The 16,120-nt window shown below is 45.6% G+C and overlaps 1 protein-coding gene across 10 annotated transcripts in view; it reads right to left on the bottom strand.

Annotated features, from left to right (window-relative positions):
• Positions 1 to 16,120, bottom strand: part of LOC108588901 (uncharacterized) — a 903,226-nt gene that overhangs the window by 355,175 nt on the left and 531,931 nt on the right. For all 10 annotated transcript variants that reach the window (XR_013528665.1, XR_013528668.1, XR_013528671.1 and 7 more), the window contains one exon: positions 11,993 to 13,729. The gene's annotated coding sequence lies outside the window, so the exon portion shown is untranslated. The remainder of the gene's footprint in view (positions 1 to 11,992; positions 13,730 to 16,120) is intronic.

Here is a 16,120-nt window from a genome sequence, read left to right as displayed (position 1 = left end):
ACATTATGAAGAAGAGCTTTCTGGCACGTGGAAAAACTCCATAGAGTGAGGGGGCTGACTCTACAGAGTGAGCTTCCTTTTACAAGAGGTATTCAAACCAGATAGATGTACCATTCTCAGGCTCCAGCACTTACACAGCCTATCAGGGCATTCCAATAGTGTGATTATCAAAAAACACTGGTTCTATAGTTTGGGTCATACCAAGGTTTTGGTCAGACCATCCAAAAGAAGGAAATCTGAACCTGTGGTTTCCCCATCAAATATTGGGCAAAGAATCAAGATATCCGATTTCTGCTGTAGAACTTCTGGGCTTGAGGCTTGATATGGTTTGGCTCTGTGTCTCCACCCAAATCTCATCTCAAATTGTTAATCCCCACATGTTGAGGGAGAGACCTGGTGGGAGGTGACTGGATCACGGAGGCGGTTTTCGCCATGTGTTCTTGTTGTAGTGAGTAAGTTCTCCGGATACCTGATGGTCTTATAAGGGGCTCTTCCTGCTTTGCTTTCATTCTCTTTCCTGTCGCCTTCAGAAGAAGGTACTTGCTTCTCCTTCTCCTTCCACCATGATTGTAAGCTTCCTGAGGCCTCCACAGCCAATCAGAACTGTGAGTCAAGCAAACCTCTTTCTTTTATAAATTGCCCAGTCTGGGGCATTCCTTTATAGCAGTGTTAGAATGGACTAAGACAAGGCTCCACGGAGGTTCCACACCACACCAAATTGGATTAGTCATGAGACATTATGGAAATAGTGTGAATCCAGAGTCATCCGCAGTAAAAGGGATGATCTGATAGAATCAGCAGATGTTCTTCACACTTCACTGGTTTCCTAAGAAGTCCCCTTGAGTTCTTGGAGCTTGTGACTCACTGGAGCATCTGTGGAATCCATTCATTTCCTTTGACATACATTCATGTTGAATTTAGAGAGCTCTGGCTTTGCTGGTGCTGGTCTAGACTGAAGGCAAAGGAGAAGTGATGACTGCAGTTGGTTGAAGTGAAGACAGAAGGCTGGAGTAGCAAGGGCACTCCCTGTCGGGGAGGGCAAGGGCCTTGTCGGTCTCATTATCGCATCCCTCACACGGAGCCTGCTGTGGAGTAAGCGTGCTTCATGCTCCCATCTGAATGAGAAATGAAGCCTGAGGAATGTGATAGCCAGGGGTTGGCAACACCTTCTCCTAGCCCATCCTTTCTTGCAGCTAATTATGGTGGTTTCCCCAAATGGAAAACTCTGCGAATGACAAGCCACATTCTGGCTTTTTCCCCACCCAGAGTAAAGTGGGAACATCTTTATATTCCACATGAATAGAAACCAATTCCTCTTGCCCTTCAGGTAAAGTCCCCAAACCGAAGCCAGCTGTCTCATGTGATACCACGGACTCTGCCACTGTGTCAGCCCACCTGGGCACTGCTATTATATATCGGTTTCAAGAAACAAGTTAAATGGTGGGACACTGCCCAGACTGAAAGAGCCCCCGGGGAGAAAGGAGCAAGCTGCATCAAAGCATTCCCACTCACTCAATGACTTTCAAATGTACTTCAAACCCGCAGTCATGCCACTCTAGCGAGGCAGGGGGAAGATGTGGGGCACATGCTCTGGCTCTTGCAATTAAGCGTACTGGAACCCCGCGGCTCAGGCTGGTGTCGTGGGAGGAAGGCAGGACTAAGTGACTCATTTACGGCTTGGCATTTATGTGTTCAGCCAAGCAGCTGGTGCGTGGAGATCAACAGGTTCAGCAAGCTCAGGTATGGTTCTGGCAGGTGTCTGGGACTAGGAGACAGACAATACTCAGAATCGTGATTGTCACAGGTGGGCTGCGAGCAGACTCCAGTTCCCTGGGAAAGAGTCACAGTATATCTAGTAAAGCTCGTTGTTAAGCAGGCTGCAACCCAGCCGGAGCACATATTCCTGGAAGGCACCTGCAGGGCTGGGCAGGAAAGCTGAGCTGGAAGCCCAGGTAAACTGAAGTGATGAAATCTATTGAGCATTAGGATGACAGCAGGTTCATGCCAGTATATCTGACACGTGGTATCGGTAACTCCGTGAATAACTGCTGTCCCTTGCTCAGGCAGGGGACATCCACATGCTTTGCTTAGCATCATTTCGGGGTCCAATCAAGACTGAGACTATAAAGAAGGGACCAGGGACTCCAGGCAAGAGGAGCCCAGGACTGGAAGATTGTACAGAAGTCTGGGAAAATTGGATCATCCTCTAATGGGACACGTCTCTGCCCCAAACTGGCAGCCATGGCAATACCGCCAATGCAACGTGGTATCGCAGAGGGTCGACTGTGACGGCTTTCCATCCTGGGCCTGTAAGATGGACCATTAAATGAACACCTTACCAAATAATGATTTTGTTGTAGCATTTTATTGATAATGAGAAAAGACTAGCTCACGGACTCTCCATGTCGATCCAGCAGACAGCCCAACTCCCCACTTCCCACAGGTAATTACCTGCTCCTGATTGGATCTGAAAGCAGTGAATCTGTATTTAAAGGTAGTAGTACAGAACACGTTGTATTTTCTCTGAGACTGAACAGAGTTTAGTGCTCTGTGTAACTGCGGCTTACGGAGCCAGTCAGGGTCTCCATGCAACCCAGGTTCTGCACGTAAAGCTCTGAGTCGGTGGGCAGAATGCGACACTTCCCAGAGTCTATGTTCCTCTATTTTATAGATGGGAAAGGAGGGCTGTGGTATTTAAATAAGAACCACAGGCCGGGCGAGGTGGCTCACGCCTGTAATCCCAGCACTTTGGGAGGCCGAGGCGGGTGGATCATGAGGTCAAGAGATCGAGACCATCCTGGTCAACATGGTGAAACCCCGTCTCTACTAAAGATACAAAAAATTAGCTGGGCACGGTGGCGCGTGCCTGTAGTCCCAGCTACTCAGGAGACCGAGGCAGGAGAATTGCCTGAACCCAGGAGGCGGAGGTTGCGGTGAGCCGAGATCGCGCCATTGCACTCCAGCCTGGGTAACGAGAGTGAAACTCCGTCTCTAAATAAATAAATAAATAAACAAACAAACAAGAAACACAAAGGCAACTGTCCCGGCGTCTAATACAAGAGATGCTCAGGGATTGCTACTGAGACATGAATCTTTCTTGTCAACATGAACAGAAATGTCTTTTCGGCTCTACCTCTTGTTGCTGTGGTGTGTGTGGTAAATATTCTCACCATCGGCCAGGCATGGCCGGCTCAGGCCTGTCGTTCAAGCACTTTGGGTGACCAAGGCTGGAGGATCACTTGAGACCAGGAATTCAAGACCAACCTGGGCAACACAGCAGAACTTGTCTCTAGGAAAAAAAATTAGCCAGCTGTGAAAGCATGTGCTTGCAGTCCCAGCTACCCGGGAGGCCCAGGCAGGAGGATCGCTTGAGCCCAGGAGTTTGAGGTTACAGTGAGCTATGATCACGCACCTGCACACCAGCCTGAGTGACCAAGTAATATTCTGTCTCTATAAAATATGGTGTGTGTGTGTCTGTGTGTGTGTGTGTCTGTGTGTGTGTGTCTGTGTGTGTGTCTGTGTGTGTGTCTGTGTGTGTCTGTGTGTGTGTGTCTGTGTGTGTGTGTGTTTGTTTTGTATATTACCTCATTGAATTTTCTTTCTTTTTTTTGAGACAGAGTCTCACTGTGCTGCTCAAGCTGGAGTGCAATGGCACGTTCTCAGCTCACTGCAACCTCTGCCTCCTGGGTTCAAGAGATTCTCGTGCCTCGGCCTCCTGAGTCGTTGGAATTACAGGCATTAGCTACCACACCTGGCTAATTTTTGTATTTTTAGTTGAGACGGGGTTTCACCATGTTGGCCAGACTGATCTCAAACTCCTGATCTCAAGTGATCCGCCCACCTCAGCCTCCCAAAGTGCTGGGATTACAGGTGTGAGACACCATGCCAGGCCTATCGCATCGAATTTTCAATACGGCTCTGTCACACAATCAAGACAGGCAAAGTTATTTTCAGTTTAAAAGCCAGCAGAGGGGTCATGCCCATAACTAAGAAGATAACGTCAGAGTTGGTCGCAGCAGGGTTCAAAAAAAATATTGAGTTTTAGGGAAGGGGAAATTGCCTGCATGGATGCTAAGAAGAGGCAAAGAAGCTCCAGCCTTGAAGAGCTGGCTCATAGGTACAGTTCTCAGCCATCCCTTGATGAGACAGACGAAGGGGAACAGGAACAAATTCCAGCTCCCAGGACAAGAGATATGTCCTTTTGCTCACATGGATAAAAGGTAGGTAGGGCGGCTAGAGAACAGCACAGGGTTCCCAGTGACCTGGGGGAACCCTGAAAAATCAAAGACCCAACTAGAAGTGGGGGCAGGTACAGCAAAGCCACTGCCGAGCCTTATCTTGAGGACCCTGAATTGACGGATGAGCCCCGGAGAAGGCAGCCGAATCCACGTGCATTTTGCTGCACACACTTTGAAACAGCAGCATTGAGACCAAGGTGGGGCAAAGGCTCCTGCTGAGTTTGCCCTGTCCAGGCCCTTTTCATTTACCAGATACATGCTTGAAGGTTTGCTCAGGGAAGGTGCCTGCCCTTGACCTGGGGAATTCTGCTAGACTACCTGCCACCTTCCTCTCTGGCTTCCCTGGATCTTAACTCCTGCTCTCTAGTGAGTTCTTACATAATGCCGGGGATGACTCAGCGCTTTCTCCTCTGATTTCTACAGCACTGAAGCTGAGGGAGAACTGAGAGAAGAATCGGCCCTCAGGAAAGTATGGCTCAGTGAAAGGAAAGGTATTGCCCAAGCGCACGTGGCTGGGTTCGAACCACAGTGGGGATTCGGGCTCCCAGTCCAGGACTCTCTACTCACCACTGCCCTGTCTTCCGGAAGCTTACACTCTACAGAAAGTGCACTGGACACCCAGCCTCACATTTGCTCAGCGCTGTGCTTGTGGCAGAGCAGTGAGAGTGCATGTTCACAGGGTGCCTGAGAATGAACTCCATCTGGTCTGTTTCTTGGCCAGAGGGAACCAGGCCCTGTGGTATGCAAGGCCACAGCACGAGCTTGAGCTTGAGCTAGGAAAGCCAGCAAGGCAGACTACCCGCACTGCGGGGGGCGCCCAGAAGCCTCGGGTTTACTGTTCTCCCCTCCAGGTTTGTCTCATCTTGAGCTCCCAGGGCTCACAGCCTTCATCTTCCACAGAGGCGGGTGCTGCACGTGGCTGTACCACTTGGCTGCCTCCCTAAAGATGAGAGGATAGCCCAGTAGCACTGGCTTCAGAACACTCGGATTCAGAGGTTGTCACTGCCACTTCCTTGCAAGGAAAACTTGGGCAAGTTACTGATATTCTCTAGGACTTGGTTTCCCCATCTGTAATAACACCCATGGTAATATGTTCAGGCAAATAAACAAAATAAAACATGTAAACATACTGAGCACAGTGTATGATGTGTGGCAGGCATGGAAGGAGGTGATACACTCAGCTGGAGAGACGATTTAGTAGGGTGCTTAGAGCCAGACTGCCTGGGTTCAAATCCCAGCTCTGCTCCTTGACAGCTGTAAGCCTGGGCGCAGGTTACTCAAATTCTTTGTGGTTCAGTATCAATATCAATAAGATAAGGCTCATAACGGAGCAATTTCACCGGGAGACAACTGACTCAAATGAGTTAATTCGAAGAAAGCATTTAGGACGGTCTCTGCCATGTACGAACTGCTGAATAAAGATCGGCAATTCCACTCTTTTTACTTTCTAGTTTTAAAAATGAATTTAGGAGAGCCAGATTCTTTCTACTGAAAGCCTCTTCATTGAGAAGACTGATGCAGGCACCAAGACATTGAGCTTACTGGCTGGTAATCTCATTTGTTTCTCCTTGCTGTTTTCAAGCATGACCCATACCAAGCAGAGCAATATGCTTGTACAATACTCACGAGTGGGGCTTGCTGGGCAGTGACTTCTCCACTGCACGCTATAAATGGCTGCCAGCAGTGAAATTACATTTGTATTGATCTGAAGAACATTTTATTGATCAAACACAGGGAATGAAACCTTTGAAATATAAACCCATTATTTTAACAATTTGTTGCCAAGAGTAGGCAAAGGCAGCTTTTCTATTTCTTTTAGTGAGCTGGCCTTCCAAGAACAGTTTCTTATCTATTTGGGGGTCTGGAGACCCAGCCCCATGAGTTTATTAAGGATCATCTCTCTATCTCCAGCTCCCTTACCCCCATCTTTCTTCTCCATGGTTCTGTTCGAGGCATATCTGCAGGCAGGCCCTTCTGCCTCTAAACACTTTTTTTCTCTTTTCCTTTCTTGAGTAACCATTTCACAGCCTGTAAAACTCATTTCTATCCTTATATCACCTACTGGGTTAGAGGAGCTACCCACTCAGTGTTCCAGGATCATCCTGAGGAATGAGAGATGATGGTGAAGGTGCCAGCTTGCCAGGACTCCCTTGGGAAGCTCTCAAAGCTGCCTCAGCAGGTCTGGAGCAAAAAGTCATTTGAATCCACTATTCCTCTGGCTCCTGCATCTGGTTTCATTAAATGAAATTACATTATTATGGGCTATCCAGGAAACTTAGGACCTCTAGGTGAAAAAATACTCACAAGGGGGTAGTAGCTCAGCAGCAATTTCCAAAATATTAAGTTAACATGTGCACTCAGTCTTCTAATAAACCTGCACCTGGTCTCTTGGGAGAAGCCAGAGATTCATCCTCTGTCTCAGTGGGCTGATAATCTAGCCTGAGAGAGGAGAAAGCCACATAAAAGAATGAACCATAGAAGAAAGGATTTTACTAGTAGTTGTAAGAGTAGCACAATAATTCAATGAGGAAAAGAGCAGTCTCTTTAACAAATGGGGCTGAGACAACTGGATATCCACAGGCAAAAGAGGGAAGTTGAATCCCTACCTCACATCATATACAAAAATTAGCTCAAAACAGACCAAAGACCTTAATGTAACAGCTAAAACTGTAAAACTCTTAGAAGAAGGATAGGAGTAAATCTATCCTTCATTAGGCAATTAGATGAGGCAATAGTTTCTTAGATATGATGCCTAAAGCAGAAGCAACTGAAGGAAAAAAGTAATTAGGTAAATTGGACTTGCTCAAGATGAAAACATCTTGTGGTTCAAAGAATGGCCATGAAATATGCGAATCTCATGTCCAATAAGTCTGATATTCATAATAAAGAACACTTACAATTCAACAATACAAAGACAAATAACCCAATTTAAAAAATGGGCAGATGATTTGAACAAACATTTGTCCAAAAAAGAGATATAAGTGGCCCATAAACACATGAAAAGATGCTCAACATCAACAGTCACTAGAAAAATGCAAATCAAAACCACGATAAGGTGTCACTTTGTATCCACTAGGAGGGCCATCATCAAAAAGACAGAAATAACAAGAGTCGACCAGGCTATGGAGAAATTAGAATCCTCATAAATTGCTAATAAAAATGCAAAGATGGTGCAGCCACTTTGGAAAACAGTCTTGCAGTTTCTCAAATGTTAAGCCCAAAGTTAACATATAACAATTCCACTTTTTGGTATTTATTCAAGACTGTTGAAATATATTCCCACAAACTTGGACACAAATGCACATACCAGCATTGATCATACAGCCAAAAGGTGAAAACAACACAAATGTCTATCAACTAATGCATAGATAAATAAAATACTGTACATTTATACAATGAAATATTATTTACTCATAAAAAGAAAGTAAGTACTAATGTTTTCCAGGCTCACAAATGAAGCCAGTGAAAGGTCACATTTTTCGGTGAAAGGCTTCTTTCACTTTCTGCTCAGTGAAAGAAGCCATACAGAAAGGCCACATATTATGTGATCTCACTTACATGAAATGTTCAGAATAAGAAAATCCACAGAGTCTGAAGTGGATTAGTGACTGCCTGGGTATGGGAGGAGTAGAGAATGAGGATGGACCCCTAAAGGCTATGGAGTTTCCTTTTGGCGCACTGAAAGTGTTCTGGAATTAGTGAAGATACTTGTGCAACCATGTGAATAAATATACTGAAAGACGCTGAATTGCACACTTTTAAAAAGTAAATTTTATGCAATGCAAATTATATTTCAATTTAAAAAATTAGTAGCATAGACCCAGGGTGCTTTAGATGATGGGAAGGCGAAAGTGGTCAGACCAGGGGACCACTGGAGCTGGGCTGGAGCGAGGGCTCCACCCCCTTTCCCTGCAACTTTGCCCCGAGAGCTGCCGCCTCCCCATCATGAGCCCTGTGACTGAGCACAACAAAACCATCATTTCTGGCAAATAGAAGTCCTATGGCCTGGGAAGCTCATTCCTCCATGCAATGTTAAAGGGAGTTTACTTTTGTTTTTGAGTTTTCACTTCCTCTTGGAGAAGAGAGGCAGGAACTGTTGACAAGTCTGGAAATTAGAAATGTCAATGACAAAAGGAGTCCCCAGGGAGTGCCTGGGTATCCAGCCTCCCCAGCTCAATCACTTTGTGCCAGGGAGGCTCCTGGCTCAGGGACTCAGCAGCAAAACTGGCTGAAACTATTTCCCATCCATTTCTCAGACAAGGGAAGCTACTATGGGAGTGATGCCACAAGGAAACAGAATAGAACATCCCTACATGCATAACACTAGGCATTGTGGCAGGACAGCGCCAGTTTCCATTACCTCTGCATCAAACGCAGCACCAGTTCAGGCAGTGGTTTTGACCTTGATTGGCAGGTAGTTACGGTGTAGTGCTGACAGCCAGCCAGGAATTGATGGAATGGGCTGGCTCTGTTTATGGGGAAGTAGGGCAAATCCTGCAGGTACCCCCTGGGCAGTGGCAGACAGTGTGTGTGCCCAGAGAGCAGGTGCAGGCACCTTCATCTCACAGGGCTGCAGAGAAGCTGAGTGGCTCAGTCAAGGTGATAAAGTTTATTGTTAACAGATCAAGTGCTAGAAGCCAATGACCTGTCTCCGGATTTATGGTTACTCCCTTACTTCACCCTTCTTCTCAAATGAAAGATGCAACCACCATGGATTCTAACCCCAGCCAACACCTGGCCTTTGGCCATGTCTCTCTCCAGACAGAATTTTTCTTTCTTCCTCCTCCTTTTCTTCTTCCTCTTCTTCTCCCGTTCCTCCTCCTTTCTCTCTCCTCCCCTTCCTCCTTCTATTTTTCTCCTTTCTCCTCTTTCTCCCCCTCCTTTTTCTTCTCCTCTTCCTCCTCCTGCTTCTTGTCCTTATCCTTCCCCTCCTCCTCTTTTACTTTCTACTTCTTCTCCTTCTCCCCTCCTCCTTCTTTTCTTCTTCTCCTCCTTCTCCTCTTCCTCCTCCTTCTCCTGCATCTTGTCCTTATCCTTCCCTTCCTTTTTTACTTTTGGCTTCTTCTCCTCCCCCCCCTCCTTGTTCTCCTCCTCCTCCTCCTTCTTCTCTTTCTGTAACCATTCAGTGGGTTCACCTTGCCTGCATCTAGACAGAGCCTATATCTCAACATAGAGAAGTTGCAGTAGAGAAAAAGTAATTCATGCAGAGCCAGCTGTGCAGAAGACATGAGTTTTATTACTACTCAAATCAGTCTTCCTGAGCATCTTGGAGAGAATGTTTAAGAACTACTTGGTGAGTGTGGGGAGCCAGTGAGCCGGGGAGCCAGGAGTGCTTATTGGTCAGAGATGAAATCATAGGTTGGAGCTGTCTTCTTGGGCTAAGTTAGTTCCTGGGTGAGAACCACAAGATCAGATGAGCCATTTCATTTATCTGGGTGGTGCCAGCTGATCCCTCAAGTTTAAGGTCTGAAAAATATATCTCAAGCATTGATCTCGGAGGTAGTTTAGGGAGGGTGAGAATCTTGCAGCCTCCAGCTGCATGACTCCTAAACCATCATTTCTAATCCTGTGGCTAATGTCAGACTAGTCCCCAGGCAAGAAGGAGGTCTGCTTCGGGAAGGGGCTGTTATCGTCTTTATTTTAAACTATGAAGTTTGTCCCGAAGTTAGTTCAGCCTATGCCCAGAAATGAGCAAGGACAGCTTAGAGGTTAGAAGCAAGATGGAGTCGGTTAAGTTAGATCTCTTTCACTGTCTCAGTTACAGTTTTGCAAAGGCAGTCTCAGTTCTCTTTCTCCTCCTCCTTCACTTCCTCTTCTCTCTCTTTCACTCTTTTCCTCCCTCTCTCCCTTTCTTTTCTGACTGCATCAAGTATAATTCGCCAATGTGCATAGTAAAGAGAATGGAGCAGTGATTTCCAAAGCTGAGCATCAGAGTCACTTGGAGGGCTTGTGAAGAGAGATGGCTGGGCTGCAACTCCAGAGAGCCTGACTCAGCAGGTCTTGGGTGGAGCCGAGAATTTGCATTTCTAATCATTTCCCAGGTGGCAAGACTGCTGGCTCAGGGATCACACTTTAAGAACCCTGCTCTGGAGTAGAAGAGACCCACTGCCCAGCCTGCAGACAGGACCCCTCCTCTCCCATTTTACACAGGCGAACACCTCACTCATTTTTATAAGTTTCCAGAAAATGAAATTCTTCAGGCAAGTAATTGTTATATCGTAATAATGTATTAAACACTTACGAGATGTCAAGTGAACTAAGTTCCATAGTCAGGAAGGTTTTCTGATTCCAGGTCCCTGTATGGCAAGTGCAACTCATCGATGGCTAAGAAGCAGCCTCCCTTTGCCTCTCAGTGCTGACAGCAAGGCTCAGGCGTGGCTGAGGCTAGAGATACTGAGTGATGGAAGTGATATAATTGTCCTCCACCGACTTCTCAGCCACAGTCAGTGCTGGGAGCATTTGTTTAAGGATTTGGGTTGACTTGCTTCCAAAGTGTCCACAGAAACCAGCATTGTGGCCGTGCACATCTAGACAGGAATCTAGATATCATGTCACCTCTCTTTAAGCAGTAACATCCACCTTCCTCTTGGTTTTCTGCTACAGTCCTTCAACAGCCCCTGTCTACAGTGTCACAGCTTCTGCAAAGCCTTCCCAACACCCAAAGGAGGGTCAGGCATGGTGGCTTACTTCTCTAATTCCAGCACTTTGGGAGGCCAAGGGGGCAGATCACGAGGTTTAGAGATGGAGACCATCCTGGCCAACATGGTGAAACCCCGTCTCTACTAAAAATACACAAACGAGCTGGGCATGGTGGCACGTGCTTGTAGTTCCAGCTACTCGGGAGGCTGAGGCAGGAGAATCACTTGTACCCAGGGGGCAGAGGTTGCAGTGAGCCAAGATCATGCCACTGCACTCCAGCCTGGGCAACACTGTGAGACTCATTCTCAAAAAACCAAAAACTACCCAGAAGGAGAGGGGCCCATTCCCTCTTCTGTGTCCACACGGCACGACCCCCTTTTGATATGTCTACAGAGAGGAAAGCAAGTCAATGTCAGCTCTTGGAGGATTCGTACAGACTTAGTATGATGACTTCATCTGATAGGATGGAAAACTTAGGCCCAAGGGGGTAAATAGAATGTTAAGGTCACCTGCACTGATGTTTATCACAGGACCGTTCACAACAGCAAAGACATGGAATCAAGCCAGGTGCCCATCAGTAGGGGGCTGGATAAGAAAATGTGGTATATATACACCATGGAATACTACGCAGCCATCAACAAGAATGAAATCATGGTCTGCTTTTGTTTTTGCAGCGAGATGGATGCAGCTGGAAGCCATTATCCTAAGTGAATTAATGCAAACAGAAAACCGAATACCACATGTTCTCACTTATAAGCAGAAGTTCAACATGGGGTACACATAAACATAAGGACGGGTACAACAGAGACTGTGACCTCCTGGGTGGGAAGAGAGGGAAGAAGGGTGAAAACTCTACCTATTGGGTACTATGTTCACTGCTTGGGTGATGGAATCGTTACAAAACCAAACCTCAGCATCACACGACGCACCCACGTCACAAACCCGAACATGTTTTCGCCTCCCCTGGATCTGCGACTTCCCTCTAAGCGTCTCCCACATGTTGAGTATTGAGTCATCAATGGATTGTTGCCATGGTAGAGATGATGGTTCAGAGAAAAGAGCATCAACACGGAGTTAGGAGACTGGAGCGGAGTCTCCATCTTTAAAGACATTACCTACTCAATGCGTCCAGGAACAAGTTGCCTGACTCTTCTGAGCCTCAGTTTCACTGGTGTAGGAAGTGAAGGTTGAAGGCAATAGCTTCCAAGGTCGTCTCCTCTATACCTAAAAGAAAATAAGAGGATCTGGTGGTATGTGGTTCATCGCCAATGATACCAGCACCTGAAGGCCAGGAGTACCCGCCTTGAGAACTGACCTCCTGCTACCCAGACTCTGTGTTCTGCCCGTTGGGTTCTGAAAAGAAGGAAGTACTGAAAAGCCCAGGAACTGGGTCAGGAAGTCTGGTGGCTCCAGGCAGTGACAGCTTCATGGTCCAGTGAACTCACGAAATGCAGTGTAATTTCCTCTTCCATTTACCCATCAGCGGCACGGAAGGAGAGCCTCTCTGCTGCCCTCCTCTCCCTGCCTTCGTTAGTCATGACTCATTAATTGCCACCGGCGAATGAGTATTCTTCCAATTTTCCAAATCTAATTCGGAGATGTTTTCAGCTAAAGATCAGGATATAGGTTTTTGGCTCAGCTAATGAAATATCTAATGAACTTGCATTAGTGACAATCACAGACAGGATACCCAGAAGAGAAGGGCCAATCACAGCCCTCAGCTGATGCCACTTGCTAATGGCTCCTTTAAGGACAAAAGCACAGCTCCTGAGATCCTATCCCTAACTGACAATGCCATTCAGGAGACAGGGGCCAGAAGAAGGGAACTGAAGAAGAAGTATTTACCTTTCCTTTATCTTTTTTTGTGCTGTGGCTCTGCCTTCAGACCGACAGCCAGTAGTGAGAGGGGCCTTTCAAACGAAAAATGGCGTCCTCAGAATAGGATCCATTTATAAACTTGGATATAAATGAGATTATCTTAATCTCAACAAACAAGCAAGCCAAAACACCTGGACCCTAGAAGAATGAATCACCAGGGAAGGCAGATGATTTTCCTAATCAGAAAAGAGTCTCAGGCAAATGATCACTACGGAAAGTCAGTGAGCACTTAAACTAGTTTTGGGACCTGCTCATGCCTGTAACCCCAGCAATTTGGGAGGCCAAGGAGGGAGGAGCATTTGAAGTTAGGAATTCAAGAGCAATCTGGCCAACATAGCAAGACCCTGTCTCTAAAACAGGAAAGAAAAAATGTAGCCGGTCACGGCGGCACACACCTGCAGTCCCAGCTACACAGGGCAAGCCTTGCCTTAAACAAATAAATAAATAGTTTAATTAAACAAAACATAGTCTTGGAATTCTTACTCTGCCCCCATGCAAAAGAGGATGTGAGTCTCGGAGACTCTTCTTTTGCCCCCACACTGCTCGTTCCTTGTTTTGTAAGGTGCAAATCTCAGCTGAAATTGGCAAAACCTAGAGACAGAAAAGTCGCTAGAACCACAGAGCTAGATCAGTCGGCATCGACAATTTTTATGATCTCTGGGAACTGAAGAAGAAGCATTTACCTTTCCTTTATCTCCGTTAGTGCTGCGGCTCTGCCTTCAGACCAACAGCCAGAAGTGAGAGTGTGCCTTTCAAACGTAAAAATGGCATCCTCAAAATAGCATCCATTTATAAACTTGGATATAAGTGAGATGATCTTAATCTCAACAAACAAACAAGCAAGCCAAAACACCTGGACCTTAGAATAATGACTCACCAGGGAGAGCTGATTACCCTTTATCTGCTTTCCTGAAGCCGTTTGTCCAATCAGCGTCGAAGACAAGGTCCAAGCCAGTGAAGGCCGAGAAAGAAAACTAAAAAAAAAAGAAAACAACTATGGCCGGGTGCAGTGGCTCACGCCTGTAATCCCAGCACTTTGGGAGGCCGAGGAGGGTGGATCACAAGGTCAAGAGATCGAGACCATCCTGGTCAACATGGTGAAACCACGTCTCTACTAAAAATACAAAAATTAGCTGGGCACGGTGGCGTGTGCCTGTAATCCCAGCTACTCGGGAGGCTGAGGCAGGAGAATTGCCTGAACCCAGGAGGGGGAGGTTGCGGTGAGCCGAGATCGTGCCATTGCACTCCAGCCTGGGTAACAAGAGCAAAACTCTGTCTCAAAAAAAAAAAACTACCTTCCTTCTGTTCCCAAGCAGATAGCTGTAATTGTACATGCTGACTTTATCTCATGTAAAATGTAGATTTAATAAGTGGGAGACAAATGCATGATTGACTTTCACCCCTCTCCCTTCTTTTCACTTGTAAAATGTAGGTTCACCGAATGCTAATCAAAACAAGAATGGGGAGCAAGCAAACCTGATAGACATTTACAGAACTCTCCACCCCAAATCCACAGAATATACATTCTTCTAAGCACCACATCACACCTACTCTAAAATTGACCACATGATTGGAAGTAAAGCACTGCTCAGCAAATGCAAAACAACTGAAATCATAACAAACAGCCTCTCAGACCATAGTGCAATCAAGTTAGAACTCAGAATTCAGAAACCAACCCAGAACCGCACAGCTTCATGGAAACTGAACAACTGGCTCTTGAATGTTGACTGGGTAAACAATGAAATGAAGGCAGAAATAAAGAAGTTCTTCGAAACCAATGAAAACGAAGACACAACATGCCAGAATCTCTGGGACACATTTAAAGCAGTCTCTAGAGGAAAGTATATAGCAATAAGTGCCCACATGAGGAGAATGGAGAGATCCAAAATTGACTCCCTATCGACAAAATTGAAAGAGCTAGAGGAGCAAGATGAAAAAAACTCAAAACCCAGCAGAAGACAAGAAATAACTAAGATCAGAGCTGAACTGAAAAAGATTGAGACATGAAAAACCCTTCAAAAAATCAATAAATCCAAGAGCTGGTTTTTTGAAAAGATCAACAAAATAGACAGACCACTAGCCAGATTGATTAAAAAGAAAAGAGAGAACAACCAAATAGATGCAATAAAAAATGATAAACGGGAAATCACCACAGATTCCACCGAAATTCAAACCATCATCAGAGAATATTACAGATGACTCTATGCACATAAACTAGTAAACCTGGAAGAAATGGATAAATTCCTGGACTCCTGTGTCCTCCCAAGCCTAAACCAGGAGGAAGCTGAAACTATGAATAGACCAATAACAAGGTCAGAAGTCGAGGCAGCAATTAAGAGCCTACCACACAAAAAAAGCCCAGGTCCAGACGGGTTCACAGCCGAATTCTACCAGACACACAAAGAGGAGCTGGTACCATTCCTTCTGAAACTATTCCAAAGAATCCAAAAAGAGGGAATCCTTCCCAAATCATTTTATGAAACCAATATCATCCTGACACCAAACCCGGCAGAGACCCAACAAGAAAAGAAAACTTCGGGTCAATATCCATGATGAACATAGATGCAAAAATCTTCAATAAAATATTGGCAAGCCGATTGCAACAGCAAATCAAAAAACTTATTCATCATGATCATGTAGGATTCATCCCGGGGATGCAAGGCTGGTTCAACATACGCAAGTCTATAAACATAATTCACCACATAAACAGAACCAAAAACAAAAACCACATGATTATCTCAATTGACGCAGAGAAGGCATTTGACAAAATTCAACAGCCCTTTATGCTAAAAACCCTCAATAAACTCGGTATCGATGGAACGTAAATCAAAGCAATAAAAGCTATTTATGACAAACCAACAGCCAATATCATACTGAATGGGCAAAAACTGGAAGCATTCCCTTTGAAATCCGGCACTAGACAAGGATGCCCTCTTTCACCACTCCTATTCAATATAGTACTGGAAGTTCTAGCCAGCACAATCAGGCAAGAAAAAGAAATAAAGGGTATGCAAATAGGAAAGGAGGAAGTCAAATTGTCTCTATTTGTAGATGACATGATAGTATATCTAGAAGACCCCATCGTCTCAGCCCAAAATCTCCTGAAACTGATAAGCAACTTCAGCAAAGTGTCAGGATACAATATCCATGTGCAAAAATCACGAGCATTCCTATACACCAATAACAGACTTAAAGAGAGCCAAATCAAGAACAAACTGCCATTCACAATTGCTACAAAAAAAAAAAATACCTTGGAATTCAAGTCACAAGGAACGTAAGGGACCTCTTCAAGGAGAACTACAAACCACTGCTCAACGAAATCAGAGAGGACACAAACAGATGGAGAAACATTCCATGTTCATGGT

The sequence above is a fragment of the Callithrix jacchus genome, chromosome 2 (genome assembly GCF_049354715.1).
Source record: "Callithrix jacchus isolate 240 chromosome 2, calJac240_pri, whole genome shotgun sequence".
NCBI lineage: Eukaryota > Metazoa > Chordata > Mammalia > Primates > Cebidae > Callithrix > Callithrix jacchus.
This window is presented reverse-complemented; position numbering and strand designations above follow the sequence as displayed.